The sequence below is a fragment of the Melitaea cinxia genome, chromosome 10 (genome assembly GCF_905220565.1).
Source record: "Melitaea cinxia chromosome 10, ilMelCinx1.1, whole genome shotgun sequence".
NCBI classification, from domain to species: domain Eukaryota; kingdom Metazoa; phylum Arthropoda; class Insecta; order Lepidoptera; family Nymphalidae; genus Melitaea; species Melitaea cinxia.
Window position 1 is genome coordinate 8,521,167 of NC_059403.1, and position 14,859 is coordinate 8,536,025.

The following is a 14,859-nucleotide window of genomic DNA, read 5'->3' on the forward strand; positions in this document are numbered from 1 at the left end:
TCCCTTGATGCTAAGAAATATGAATTTAAAAAGTTATTGAGACGATCACGCATTGAACAAAATTTGTTTGATAAAATTTTATTAAACCTTTTGTTGTCATATATTTAATACTAGCTGTAACCACGACTTCGTCCACGTGGAATTTAACAAAATAATTATTGTTCAGTTCACAGAGTTAATATTAAAAAAAAAAAAAAACAAAAATAAAAGTAGCCTATGTTACTCCTTATTATATTAGCTATTTGCCAGTGAAAGTCTCGTCAAAATCGGTCCAGCCGTTTCAGAAATTAGCCGGAACAAACAGACAGACAGACAGATAGACAGACAGACAGACAGACAGACAGAAGGACAAAAATGATAACAAATGTTATTTTGGTATATTTACCGTGTATATGAATTTATGTTAATGAATTAGGTAAAAGCTTAATATTACAATTACAAACAGACACTCCAATGTTATTTATTTGTATAGATGCAGCGTTATTTTCATTTTATACGATGTTTATTCGACATCTGTGTTTCATATAATCGCTTACTCACAATTACACTCTTTGTTAATTAATAACAGTGAGATGACTCGGGAAATGAGCAATTTTAAGCGTAACTGAACATTAATTACATTTGTTTTCCATTGAAAATTAAGTATAATATAGTAAAAATATGATTATTACAATAAATATCACTAGAGGCTCTACTTACGTGTAATTGGAAAATTGTGCTGAGAAGCTTAAAGTAAATGTGGTAAAACAGAGAAAACTAAATAAATAATTAAACTTCTAGTGCGCTATCACTATAAACACAAGTTAAACGTTGAGAGTTGACTTGTTTAAAATTAGTTCTGCTTCCAGTGGGATGGCACGATATAGAAAATACACTTTACGATGAGATTATGTGTCTTAAAAAATATATTAATAGGTCATTTCAGCTACACCCTGTTGTTAGGAAATAAAAGTTTGTTACTATATCCGTAATTTCACCTCGCTAATAAAACTTTATTTCTATCTACTTACGGAACGCTTTTATTAAATTCGGGAAAAACAGTGTTATGGACACAAATCATATCATATTTCATAAAAAAATATTAAATAGTTTTAGAGTGATGTGCGTTTAAATACGGAGATAAAACAAACAGTTTTGGGTAAAAACTGGTTAGAGTACTTGTTAATTTACATGCACTTGAAAAACTTCAGGGAATCGGACCTGTTTCAGTTTGATTAAAAGTAAAAATATGTATGTGAAACCATAAGCATCATCCAGGAGTAACAAATCGTCAAATCATAATATTGACATAAATTATACAAGTAAGTCTTAAGTATTATGAATAACAATGTCCAGTTCATTTAATACAGTTTCATCGATCACGATTCAGCCTGTAATATTCCACTGCGGGGCATACATCTCTTTCATCCTGCAGGAGAAGGATCGGAGCTTAATCCAGCACGCTGCTAAACTACGGGTTACTACTATATATTCCCTACTATAAGTACCGATCCCTATCAGGATATATATGATAACAACTGGAACCGACAGCTTAACGTGCTCTCCATGGTACGGTGGGGAGAACTACAAGGAAAGACATCTGAATCGGAAAGAAATATTTGTACAAATAGAAATATCCATCCCGAGCAGAAATTGAACTCGCAAGCCGCTGGTGTTAAGGCGTATGCACGGTGCACCACACACCAGAGGAGTTGTAGAGTAAATGCAGTTTCATATATGGAATAAATAAATAAAGCACTCCTATGAAATTGTGGTGGCCGTTGGACGAGTCTCTGAAGACATTGTATAATTTACTTATACTATAGTAACAATTTTCAATAACAATAAGTTTAATACCTACACATTCTGTTTTCAGTTATACTCAAATCAATACATCAGTACATATAATAAAAATGTAAATGTAATATGTTTGTATACGCTAATCTCAGAAACGGCCTTACCGATTTAGATGCAATTTTCATTAATATATTGTGGTAAGCTTCACTAAACATTTAATGTTTCTTTCATATCAATCGGTTCATAAAAAAAAGGTATGCCACTTCAAAGAATCACGTTGAACATGTAAATAAACGAACACGTTTATAATCCAAAATAAAACAAAAAATAATCCAAAATATGCTGTCCAAAGTCACTATTCCACGCGGACGAAGTCGCTGACACAGACTGCTATAAATATTTTTATGTAATTTTTTTCAATTGACTATCAAGGAATATTTCAGAGCCAAATTACATTTGCCTGTAAAGCAGGTAAATTTTTGTCAAGAAAATATATTTTTTTTCAATATATAATAAGTAACTCAATGAAACTAGACCACAGCCTACAGAAAATACATTTTATACAACATTTATAGTAGTTTGAAACCGACTTTTATATCATTACTAGCTGACCCCGCAAACGTTGTTTTGCCATAATTATATGTTATTAACCCTCTTATTCCCCACCAGCTTATAACTTAGGGGTATGAAAAATAGATGTTGGCCGATTCTCAGACGTACCCGATATTCACACAAAATTTCATAAAAATCTGTTCAGCCGTTTCGGAGGAGTATTGTAACTAACATTGTGACATTTTATGTATAAGATTACGTGTCAAAAATGTGGTGTCGTTAAAAGCAAAGCTATTTATTTGGCTTGAAAGAATTATAAGAGTTATCTAAGATACGACATGTCTGCAACTACGTACGATCAAAGTCCAAGAAAGACTTGTTCAATGTATCGACCTGGACCCTATTTATACACTCATTATTATTCTTTATTCGTGAACACAAAAAATGCATTAGTTATCCTCACATAATTTTTAATATGTAATTTGTAACAGTTAAATCGATACTAATGTAAAATAAGAAATTATGTCCTTATTTAGAATATATACCTTTGTTGTTACTAAAATGAAATATAACTTTAATAATAAAATTTCATTCATATGTTTTTGAATAAAGTTTCGTTAAAAAATGTCTACCTCGTGAACAGAAAATCCATAAATCTGGTTATAAATATCCGGAAGCTCTTTGCAGACAAAAAACGAAAGCCTTAAACGAATTCCTGTACAAGCGCTAAAAATTAATAACGAACCTTTATAGATACGTCTATTTATACAAATGAAAATGAATCGCTAAGCGAGTTGCGAAGTGTAAAAATCGAGAATGGTAACTTTTTTTAATACTCTGTACCAGGTTTGTATGTAATGAAAAATTTTAAAAATGTAGTAATTGTTTTTTAACTATATTTTATCAAAATTATACTTGCCATGTTCTGTAGGCACCAAGGTATAGTTTAACAGATTTTGAAATAACATTTTATTATTTATCGATTTTGAAATAACATTATATTATTTGTGTCCATTTGGTTATAAGTATTCTTTGACGGTTCGCAGGAAAATGGACATAAGGTGCCAATCAAACCACAAATTGCAAATTCATGCGACGTTTCGATCCTTTATTGGACCATCATCAGGCATCTTTACATGTAGCAGTCAATCGACATCTCTTCATTAAAGTTCTTTCATTATGTAAAATTCTAAATCCAAATGCATTATATATTATTTCTAACTTGCGTTTATAAAGCTGTATTATATGAATTTGAAAATTTATACTAAAACATTTAAATTTAAATAGGTAACAATATGCACAATTTTAAGTTATTAAGTTTTTTTGGTTTGTACAATTTCAAGGCATCAAATTCTCAGAACTTTTTTTTAAATTAAAAAAAATACATGTAAAAAAATGCATGTAAAAAAATACATGTAGAAAAAAATTAAAATAGGAAGAAAGAAATTATAAATAAAAAAAATATATTTAAAGATGCAGTTCAATAGTCAAGTTCTATTATGTACAATGATAATGATGAAATCTCTATATTATGTACAATGTATGAAAGGGAAAGAAAATGTTGAGTGAAATTACACCTGAAATAATTGTGTTTGCTGGCAAACGAAAAACATTACATCGACAAGTAATACAACATAGGTAGACGAAAAAATAGTCAAGTAAATACCCATTATGAAAGATTACTTCAAAAGCTGTAGTCAGATCACAATGAAATTTAAATGTGACCACAATATGATAAACATCGGCTTTCGATTTAATTGAAAATCATCAAAATCGGTACCTAACCTACCTAGTAAAAGTTATGCGGATTTTCGAGGGTTTCCCTCGATTGCTTTGGGATCTCATTATCAGATCCTGGTTTCCTTATCATGGTACGACACCTAGGATATCTCCTTTCCAACATAAAAAGAATTATCAAAATCGGTTCATAAACGACGAAGTTATCCCCAAACAGACATAATAAAAAATATATATATACACGGTCGAATTGAGTAACCTCCTCCTTTTTTGAAGTCAGTTAAATAGCTATAATTTATTCAATACCTTTATTTTATGCTACTTTAAGAGTTGATCATATACATAGTACATTGCGTATAATTAGCCAGCCCGTCTATTCCCGTGGGTGTCGTAAGAGGCGGCTAAAGGATAACGCAGTTACACTACCGTGGAACTTAAAAAGCCGACCGATGGCGGGATAACATAACTGATGGCTTTAAAATAAACAAACTGAAGACGAGCATCAGCGCCTTCGGAGCACCAACCCGCCTGCCCAGCGTGGTGACTATGGGCAAATAACATGTGTTCACGCCATTTTTGCGCGAATTTGTGGAGGCCTATGTCCAGCAGTGGACTGCGATAGGCTGATGTGTGTGTGTGTGTGTGTGTGTGTGTAGTTAATTACGAAATTAATAAGATAACGTTAAAGATTTCTTATAATAAATAAATAACATTGTATTGAATTACTTACAAAAAATAGTCACTGACTGAAAAGTTAAAACCATTTATCATAAAATATTGAAGGCGTGCAAAATATAATACACGTAAGTATTAAAATTATCTTTTAAAAAATATTATGTAGCAGTTTTCTTCGGGTTGATGAATGAAGCTTCATATTTCAATTTATTATTTGGCAAAAAATATTAAAATATACTTTCTGAAGCCGTTTACATCATTATTTTCCGTTCCTAAATTGAACGATAAGAAGGGCTTTATTACGTTAAGTGGTTATTTATATAAGAATGGAATAAATATTTTTGTACATACTTTCTACACCACTAAATACAAGTATGAAACTTTCTTTTCGTTATGAACTGCGTACGTATTTTTTTGAAGTAAATCTTCTTTCGGCAAGTTCACTTGGGGAGTAAGCTGTTGAATGTTTGACGAGAGCGTTATGAAAAGTGTGATCGGGCTGGGAAAACGGAAGTTGGAAGGGAGATATAAGTTAGTGGAGATAGAGTGAGAGTTACGATTCGTAAGTTTTACTTCAGTCGTGTGGTCTAAAGAAGACTTGAAGTAAACTTCTTTACGCTCGCTTGACTTGGGGAGTAAGCTGTTGAATGTGTGATGAGGGCGTTACGAAAAGTGTGATCGGGAAAGGTGAACGGAAGATGAGAGATAGATATAAGTTAGATGGAGCTAAAAAGGTTAGTCGTGTGGTTTAAAGCAAACTCGTTTTTTTAAAATAAATAAATCTTCCAAAGAACATCATGTACATAAAGGTCTAGACATAATACCAAACATTTATAAAGTTTAAAATTTTATTCTAAAACGCCAATCTCAACATAACCAGTAAAATAAAAAATAATTTAAAAATTAATAGAAAAACTATTTGTAGCGTATTGACAAACGATTTGTAATAAATCGTGTTTAGTCCAATATTAAACCATACATGTACGCGAGTGGTGGATATGCTCTGTTGCAGTCGAGTATTACACAATCGGTCGGTGTGACACAATACTGCCAATATTAGTGGAAGTTAAAGTAGAACAGAATAATACTAAAATACATATTAAGGAAGACTATCTGAATCTATTATTAATCGTAAACAACATCCATACGTTAAGAATGGCACATACAGCGATCTAGTAACCAATCGAACTGCAATGTTTTAAGCGTAAGTAACCATGTCTTTTGTCTAGTCGGTTAATACATTCGAATAAAGACACGTGGCGATATGCAAGATCAATACAGGAATGGCTATGATCTCAATTACTATAGTCTAATCAAATGTGGCGAAGCGTAGCTCTGCATTTGAACATTTATAATCTAATTAGCAGGTAATTAAGGTCCATTACGAAATTATACAGTAGAAGTCCCAATGTAGAGATGGGATATTAAAACATGTACGGTCAGTGGTAAAAATGGATATTAACACATTTTTTTAATGCGTTTTAGATTATTTTTTATAGCCCTTGATGAGTACTACCATGTGGCATAGTAGTATGTGGGAAAAAGCGATATATTCACCGCAATAATATGTCACTTAAATAATAAGAGTGTTTTATAATGTGGTCCATTTAATTTAATTTTTTTGTTGTTTGATTCTTACATTAAAATTTAACCTTAAAATGACTTTCCTTAAAAGTTTGGTATAAGTAACTCGTCCTCTTTTTCTGTGTGGTCTTTAATTTAATACAGTTCTAATAAACTGTTCTGGTATGATGACCACTCTGTTGTACTGGTGCATGTACCGTGTAAATCCAACCTTCTCCCAACAAAAAATCAATTTTATTTATTGCTACGAGCAATCCATTTAGAAAACATCATGTTTGAAACAAAAAACTCTGCTGAAATATCGAGGACGTAGCGTTTTGTTTATTTAGGGTAAATTTTACCTTAGTTATTTTTGCAAAATAATGTAGTTTGCAACTAACTAATATAGGCAAAAAGATTATATAGGGATTTAAGATGATTTGAGTTAGAGTAAAGTGTGGGGTGAGCGGGAGTGGTAAAAGTAAAAATAGAGGAAATTCCAGGCGTGCGTTTGGTCTAAAAAGTGGAAGACCAGGTATAATAAGGGTATAAAAGAAAAGTTGTGATAATATTAAAGAAAATAGTTTCATTGTATTAAAATGTATTTGAATTTAAATTTAACAGCCATTTGTAAGAAAGAAAAAAGTTAATATAAATCTTTGTACCCCTTTTTACGAAAATTGCGCAGAAGGAGGAGTATGAAATTTCGCACACTTATTTTATATAGAGAAGGATTGAAGAATCCTAATATTTTTTTTAAAATTATACAAAAAAAAATCATTAACAAAATTATTAAACACACTACAATATATTTGACACACACACGCATATAATATACACTCTTTTTTTTAATGTTCAAACTTAAAATTTAAATTACTTATGGTTGAATTTCGACCATTGGGCGACCACTGCATGTGTATTAACTGTTTAATTGAGATTGACTGATTTTTATTCTTCTTTGCATTTTCAAATATTATAGATTCCATAATATTCTGCCATTGTACTTTTTTTTATTTTAGTTCCTACATATGTACGTCATTATTAAGGTGATGTTTCATTATGAGCTTTTACTAGCTTTTTAGCAGAAAGCCATCGATTCGGATTTGCACTAACAATAGCTGATGAGACTTAAGCAAAAAAATGAGAATAAGCGTCCAGATTTGATCAACAGAAAAGGTGTAATCTTTCATCACGAAAATGCCTAACGACATACGTATTTAGCGACTCAACAAAATTCAGAGATTTTGCCTAACAAATCTTAATTCATTAACCATATAGCCCGATCTTGCACCCACATATTTCTATCTGTTTCGGTCTCTTCAGTATTCTGTAGGCAGTGTAAAGTTAACATCAAGAGATGACTGTCTAAACTACTTGTCGCGGTTTTTTAATGGGAAGCCCGAAAATTCCGGAATCCCGCCTGAAATGGTATATAAACATACATAATTGTAAAATAAACTTTGTAAAATCTTACCTTGAATTTCTATATAAATTACGAAGAAACTTTCTCCTCGACCTAATATTATATTATGGTTCACTCAAAAACTATAAGTGCTAACAATGAAGAGTCCCTAGAGCTGTTCATTGTCAGTACTGTTTGTAACTTCATTCCCACACACACACATATTTATATTATCCTATGTGTAATGCAATACAATCGTAATTATTTTTTAGAGTGGAGTACTTAACTTCAATAATATTTTTTATCTCTTTGAGGTACGAAATAAAAAATACTAACCATACACGGATTTTATTATTTTATATTTAAAGCTGAGTACCAAATTTCATTAGTCAGCAGTCAGTCAGTCAGCTCAGCCTATTGCAGTCCACTGCTGGAGATAGGCCTCCCCAAGTTCGCGCCAAACATCCCGGTTTTCCGCAATCCTCATCCAGCCTACACTGGCAATCTTATGTAGATCGTCGGTCCAACGGGCCGGAGGACGTCCCACACTACGTTTGCCAAGACGTGGTCTCCACTCCAGGACCCGTCTACTCCAACGACTATCGGTCCTGTGACACAGATGGCCAGCGCACTGCCACTTCAACTTGCTAATTCTGTGGGCTATCTCGGTTACTTTCGTTCTCTCGCGGATAGTCTCATTTCTAATCTTATCTTTGAGAGAGACCTCAAGCATAGCCCGTTCCATTGCACGTCTTCACTTCGAAGATTGCGCAATGCTTGAAGACAAAAGTCTTCGAGCAATGCGTCCTGCCTGTGTTAACATACGGAGCCGAGACGTGGACACTGACGAAGGGACTGGTCCACAAGTTTAAAGTCGCTCAACGTGCTATGGAACCACATTTCGTTAATTTAAAATTAACTTTACAAAAATTTCTTTCTCTATTTCACGCTTTGTGGTGATTAATTTCAAAAATGATTTTCTAAACGACACTTACAGCTTAAAATCGATTTGATCATAAAATTTTACGCTAAAATTTTGCTTTTTTGAATTATACACTTAAAATACTGTCTTTGATTTAAACAATAATAGAATACAGTGTGAGAATTACAAATAGAATATACTAGTATGTTTCAGTATAATAAATTCGTCCGATCTCAAAACAAATTGCCTCAAAATGTATGTATGTAGATATCTAATATATAAAATTCTCGTGTCGCGGTGTTTGTAGTTAAATTCATCCGAAACGGCTCGACTGATTCTCATGAAATTTTGTGTGCATGTTGGGTAGGTCTGAGAATCGAACAACATCTATTTTTCATCCCCCTAAATGTTGAGGGTAGTCCACCCCTAAATTTGTTTTCTGAATTTTTTTATAAATTATTCATTTTTTATTTTATTATGATTATGCGTTGAAAAATACATACAACCCTAAATTTTTACCCTTCTTCCACCAACCCCTATTTTTAAATAGCGTTTAGCGGCAAGACAACGTTTGCCGAGTCAGCTAGTAACAATAATAAAAGAAACACCCATGTATTTGAAAATTAAAATCTACCTCTTACAGACAAAGAACATGTCGATAATAACCACTTTTTGTTTTTAAGTTTTGTTTACCTATGTATTTTCTCAATACATTTCCTTATCACATACCTACCTACTGTAAAATGAACTTACTTCACGCTTTCTAACATTTTGGCACGGTTCCAGGTAACTTTGCAACGAACGGTACAAAGCACGATAAATCTAGTTGCTAGCACCGTCTCGAGGCAAATTAAAACTTTAAAAACTGGATCACGCGGGACTGTACTTTTTGGATTTTTTTTATTAAAACTTTGCTTAGTCTTATGTATATTAGTCATTTTTATCCGTTCTTTTACATGACAAATACTATCTTTTGTCCACGTCTTCGCTCCCGTAGTAATTAATTATATTTCCAGAGAGGTGCTAAAGAAATTCCTAATACTTACATTACAGTAATTTAGTACCTCTTTATACATTAATGTTTCAACTTTCGAACGCTAGAATTACCAAACGGCTCACAAAGCTCGCTCTCGATCTGGTAAAACAGTCTGGAAAAATAGTGTGAATCGTGGAGTCTACTCAAACAATTTCAAGATAATTTCTGCAATATGAACTAATCTATTTTACCATCCAGAATTTTCGCTACACTAGAATACTAATTTATTTTCTATACAATCAAAAGCCAAATAATAAATATTCATGCTTCTAACTTTCAATATAACAAACAAACTTTTAAGATATGAGGCATAATAATTCCACAAAGACTGGAAGGAATACTTATTTATTTTTAATCACTACCTACTCAGATATAAAAATAAAGGTGGATATTTATTTATATTTATTTTATTTATTTAACAATTCATGTAAACTAGGATAGCAATAGGAAATAGCTCTTATAAACAATAATGGTACAAAGGCACTACTTATCCCATGATGGAATCTCTTCCAGTAGTCCTGCCACAGGAAAATTATAAAACATTCGTAAAATTTTATTAGCGTGTACAATCTAACCATATTGAGAATAAAAATATAACATATAATAAATACATAATTATACAATATATAAATACATACAAACGTAATGTATACGCACGTAGATATAAATAATATGCTACTTATACATACACGCAGACACATATACGATACATAATATAATACAGGACCTGGGTGACCGAGCTTAGCTCGGTATTTTTAGTAAATCGTGTTTTTTGTAAATCATACTTAAATACGAATTACATATTGATAAAATATGAATAATATTTTTCGATTTTATTTCTTTTAGAAAAAAAAAAAAAAAAAAAAAAAAAACGATAATCTGGAAAACGTGAGGATTCGAACTATGATCTTTTCGGCCGAGCGCGATCGGCCGATTTCCCCTGAGCTATTACAACTTTATTGACAGATGCGAAATTTACCTTCTTATTCTAACAATATTGTAGCCATTTTTTCATTGCCTTAAAACAGGGATAAAACGACATTTTCTAAAAATGAATCCTAGCTAGGTTTATTTATCTCCCTAGTAATCTCCTGCATACTAAATTTCATGAAAATCGTTGGAGCCGTTTCCGAGATTCAGATTATATAGATATATATATACAAGAATTGCTCGTTTAATAGTATAAGATACGATAATATATTCATTACCCTAATATATAGATAATTGAATTGATTTTAGACTAGGATTGATACAGGTAGAATTCTTTCACTCTTTTCTTAAATAGCGATAGTGTTTTGCAATCGCTAATTTCATATGGAAGGGAATTCCAAAGTCTAACGGAATGTACAGTTTTTTTTTATGTCACTAGGTCGGCAAACAAGCGCACGGCTCACCTGATGGTAAGCGATTACCGTAGCTTATAGACAACTGCAACACCAGAAACATCGCAAGCGCGTTGCCGACCCAATCCCCAATCCCCCCAGGAGCTCTGGTCACCTTACTCACCAACAGGAACACAATACTGCTTGAAAACAGTATTATTTTGCTGTGATCTTCTGTGAGGTCGAGGTACTACCCCAGTCGGGCTGCTCCAAATTTTGAGCAGGAAATTCCTGCTGTGCCCTACCACAGTTAATCAGTCAAGGAGTAGGAATAAAAATCGGTACGGTGGGTGGGCATCTGAAGAAGAGAACGTTTTTGAGATATGCACGGAGAATCATCATCGTGAGAGAAAGAAAAGCGGTCCCGTAGATACGAAGGAGAACGAGGATTAGAAAGAGTCTTAAAAAAGAACAAATAAAGTATTCAAAAATATCTACGATGGCGGATGGGTAGCCATTGGAGCTGCTTACGAAAGTAACTTATACGATCATATTTTTTAAGCCGAAAATGAAACGCAAGCATAATTTTGTAGTCGCTCAAGCCAGTTAAGTAATTCTTCGGTGACATCTTAACAAGCGACATCAGCGTAATCAATGATCGGATGTATGAGAGTTTGCACGAGAGAAACTTTAGTCTTGAAGGGTAAAAAAATTTTTACCCTTCAACAATAAAGTTTCTCTTTTATTTATAATGTAAAGAACAGTTCAAAAATATATATAATCATAAAATGTGCATTCATACAGTATGTCAATAATTAATTACCTTTACTGACAATATACAAATTTTCATCTTTTCAAATATATATTCATTTCAAAAATGCTGAAATACATATTTATAGGTATATTCGTGATCAAAATGCTGAGGATAAAGTTTTATGCTTCTTCTAATCTGTATATGAATTTATAACAACTATTACACTCTCACTACGAATACTAATTGTTAACAACTATTACTCATTTTAGATCAATAATAGCTGCAAGAAACAAAGTTTCATATCTCAAACTGAAAAATTCAGCCAGAATTTCCATAAACGCTGTAACACATGTTTGATTTTTTTTCAGTAGTCCAAAAAAAAATTTATACCTCTAACTTAAAAAATGACGGAGTGAACGGTTGAAATTTTATAACTTTCAACCTCTATTTCATAAATTATAGGTAGGTATAATTTTTGCAAATTCGTTTTGTAGCGATCGTCCACTAACTATAAACTATCTCCCTGGCGAATTTCATCTTTATGCACTAAGCGGTTTTCGATATGTCGTGTGTGGGTGAACGACCAAACGATTTGATATACATATATGTATACTAGCTTTGCCCCGCGGTTTCCGAATCCGTCGAGCCCGGAATAAATATCGACTTGTATAAACATGTTTAAGTACTTTCGTATTTAAACATGTTAATACAAGTGGATATTTGTTTAAATATTACGTCAGCGCGAGGCTCACGAGCGTGTGACCATTTATGGTTCGAAAACACTTTAAAGGCGTAATACGAGATGGTATTACTAATTAAAATTTGCTACAGCGAACTACAGCACAAAAAGGCGATACGCCTATATATGATTAGGTGTGGTCAAGTGCCTGGCGCTTTAAAGACGGTGCGACGATCGCTCTGGCATTATCCTTATTCGAGTCGTCCGACTGTTGACATTACAATTGTTTACGTACTAGCGATCCGCCCCGGCTTCGTATGGATGAATGGTGTTACTAAATATAAAATATTATATAAAATATTTGCAATGTAAGCGCAAAAAATGTGTTAATTTTGTACATCACATTAGAAACCGCTAAAACTATCAGTATACCTCTACTATATTATACTATTTGTACATTTTATGTTAGATACCTAAAGATTTCGATCGATATCCGTAGATAAAACCGAATGCGGTTATTAATATAAACTCAGAACATACATTCTTTTCAACTACAAATTATATGTTACTAGCGACCCGCCCCGGCTTTGCACGGTGTAAAAACTATCAGTGTTCCTCTACTATATTATACATATAAACCTTCTTCTGGGATCACTCTACTAAAGAAAACCGTACCAAAATCCGTTGCGTAGTTTTAAAGATCTAAGCATGACAGTGGGAAGCGACTTTATTATTAACCGACATCAAAAAAAGGAGGAGGTTACTCAATTCGACAATATATATTTTTAATGTATGTTCGGGGATAACTCCGTCGTTTATGAACCGATTTTGATAATTATTTTTTTGTTGGAAAGGAAATATCCCTAGTTATCCCTAGTTGAAACTCTCGAAAATCCGCATAGCTTTTTACTGGATGTACCTATTTTGATGATTTTTAATTTAATCGAAAGCCGATGTTTATCATTCGGCCACATTTAAATTTCATCGAGATCTGATTACAACTTTTGGAGTAATCTTTGATAAAGCGTATTTACTTGACTAATTTTTCGTCTACCTACGTTGTATTACTTGTCGATATAATTGAAGTCGGTTTTTTTTTCGTTTGCCTGCAAACACAATTATATACTATGTAGTGATATTTAGAATTTGTGTTCATTAAAATCGCTAGTGACTATTAACATAGTCGGAACTGCAAAATCGCATTTTTTTATTTATTTCATAAAACGTTCCCAAATGACCAAGTCTATCATCAACTGAAGAGAAAATTTTTATTTTATGCATAGCTTTTGAATTACTTAATTTAAAAATATCGGATATTACCTGGCTAGCTCGTTAACAATGTCAGATGATAACTACCAACGTTGTTAGCGGTGCGCAGGAGCGCGTGAATGCGCACGATCTCCCACTTCAGACTATGTTAGCGGAATTAACTGATGTTGCTTTGACACTTGTTTTTAGGACATTTTATTGTTAATCCTTTACTTTATAACAACGTTCACAATGTCTAGTAGATAATCACGCTTAATCGAACTAACTACTGGACGTTGTAAAGAGAAACATAGTAATAGAAGTAAAAATGCCGATGAAAATATTTTGAGCAAAGCAAAACCTAGTGAGAAACAGGTATTAATTTTTACTTATTATATTACTTTTACGATTTCTAACAATAAAGTTCATAGTTTAATACTATTGCAAATTTAATAATAGATCATAGAAATTACACGAGCCATTTACAGTAAGTAATTTAAAATTGTAGGATGTACCTCATCCAACTTTGTTAACTGGTTTTTGAAAGGAGTTAAATGTCGTTAGTGCCATATCCGACGTTGTTAATCGGTTTTCAATATGAGTTAAATGTCATTAGTACCACATCTGACGTTGTTTATCGGTTTATCAAATGGATTCAATGTCGGTAGTACCATATCCGACGTTTTTAACGTTTTTTTTTTAATTAATTAAATGTCGGATATATTACATTTGAAGTTCTTTGAGGTTATGCAGATGACTTAAAATGTCTTTAGTACCAAATATAACACCCAAACATATAAAATACTTAATTTTAACTGGTTTTTTTTTTATTATTATTTCCTATTGAGTTTCTAATACCGAGAACTTTTCAAGATGAGTGAACTCAATTTTTTTTATATATAACTAGATCACCCAACAAGCGTAAGGCTCACTTGGTGGTAAGCGATTACCGTAGCTTAAAGACGTATGCAACCTACTCACTAACAGGAACACAAAACTGCTTGAAAGCAGCGTTATTTAGCTTTGATCTTCTGTAAGGTCGAGGTACTACCCCAGTCGGGCTGCTCCATATTTTGAGCAGGATATTTCTTGCTGTGCCCTACCTCAATAACTACTAAGTATGGTCATAAAATTTTACTATTTCCATCCAGACCATAAAAAGTTATAGTGTGTAATATTCTTAACTACAATAT

General features: G+C 32.6%; 1 long non-coding RNA gene across 1 annotated transcript; it reads right to left on the reverse strand.

Annotated features, from left to right (window-relative positions):
* Positions 1-13,581: 13,581 nt before the first annotated feature.
* LOC123657507 lies at positions 13,582-13,873 on the reverse strand. The gene is made up of 2 exons (XR_006743717.1): positions 13,739-13,873; positions 13,582-13,671 (listed from the first exon to the last, which is right to left on the reverse strand). It is a non-coding gene; the product is annotated as an uncharacterized LOC123657507 (long non-coding RNA).
* Positions 13,874-14,859: the final 986 nt, after the last annotated feature.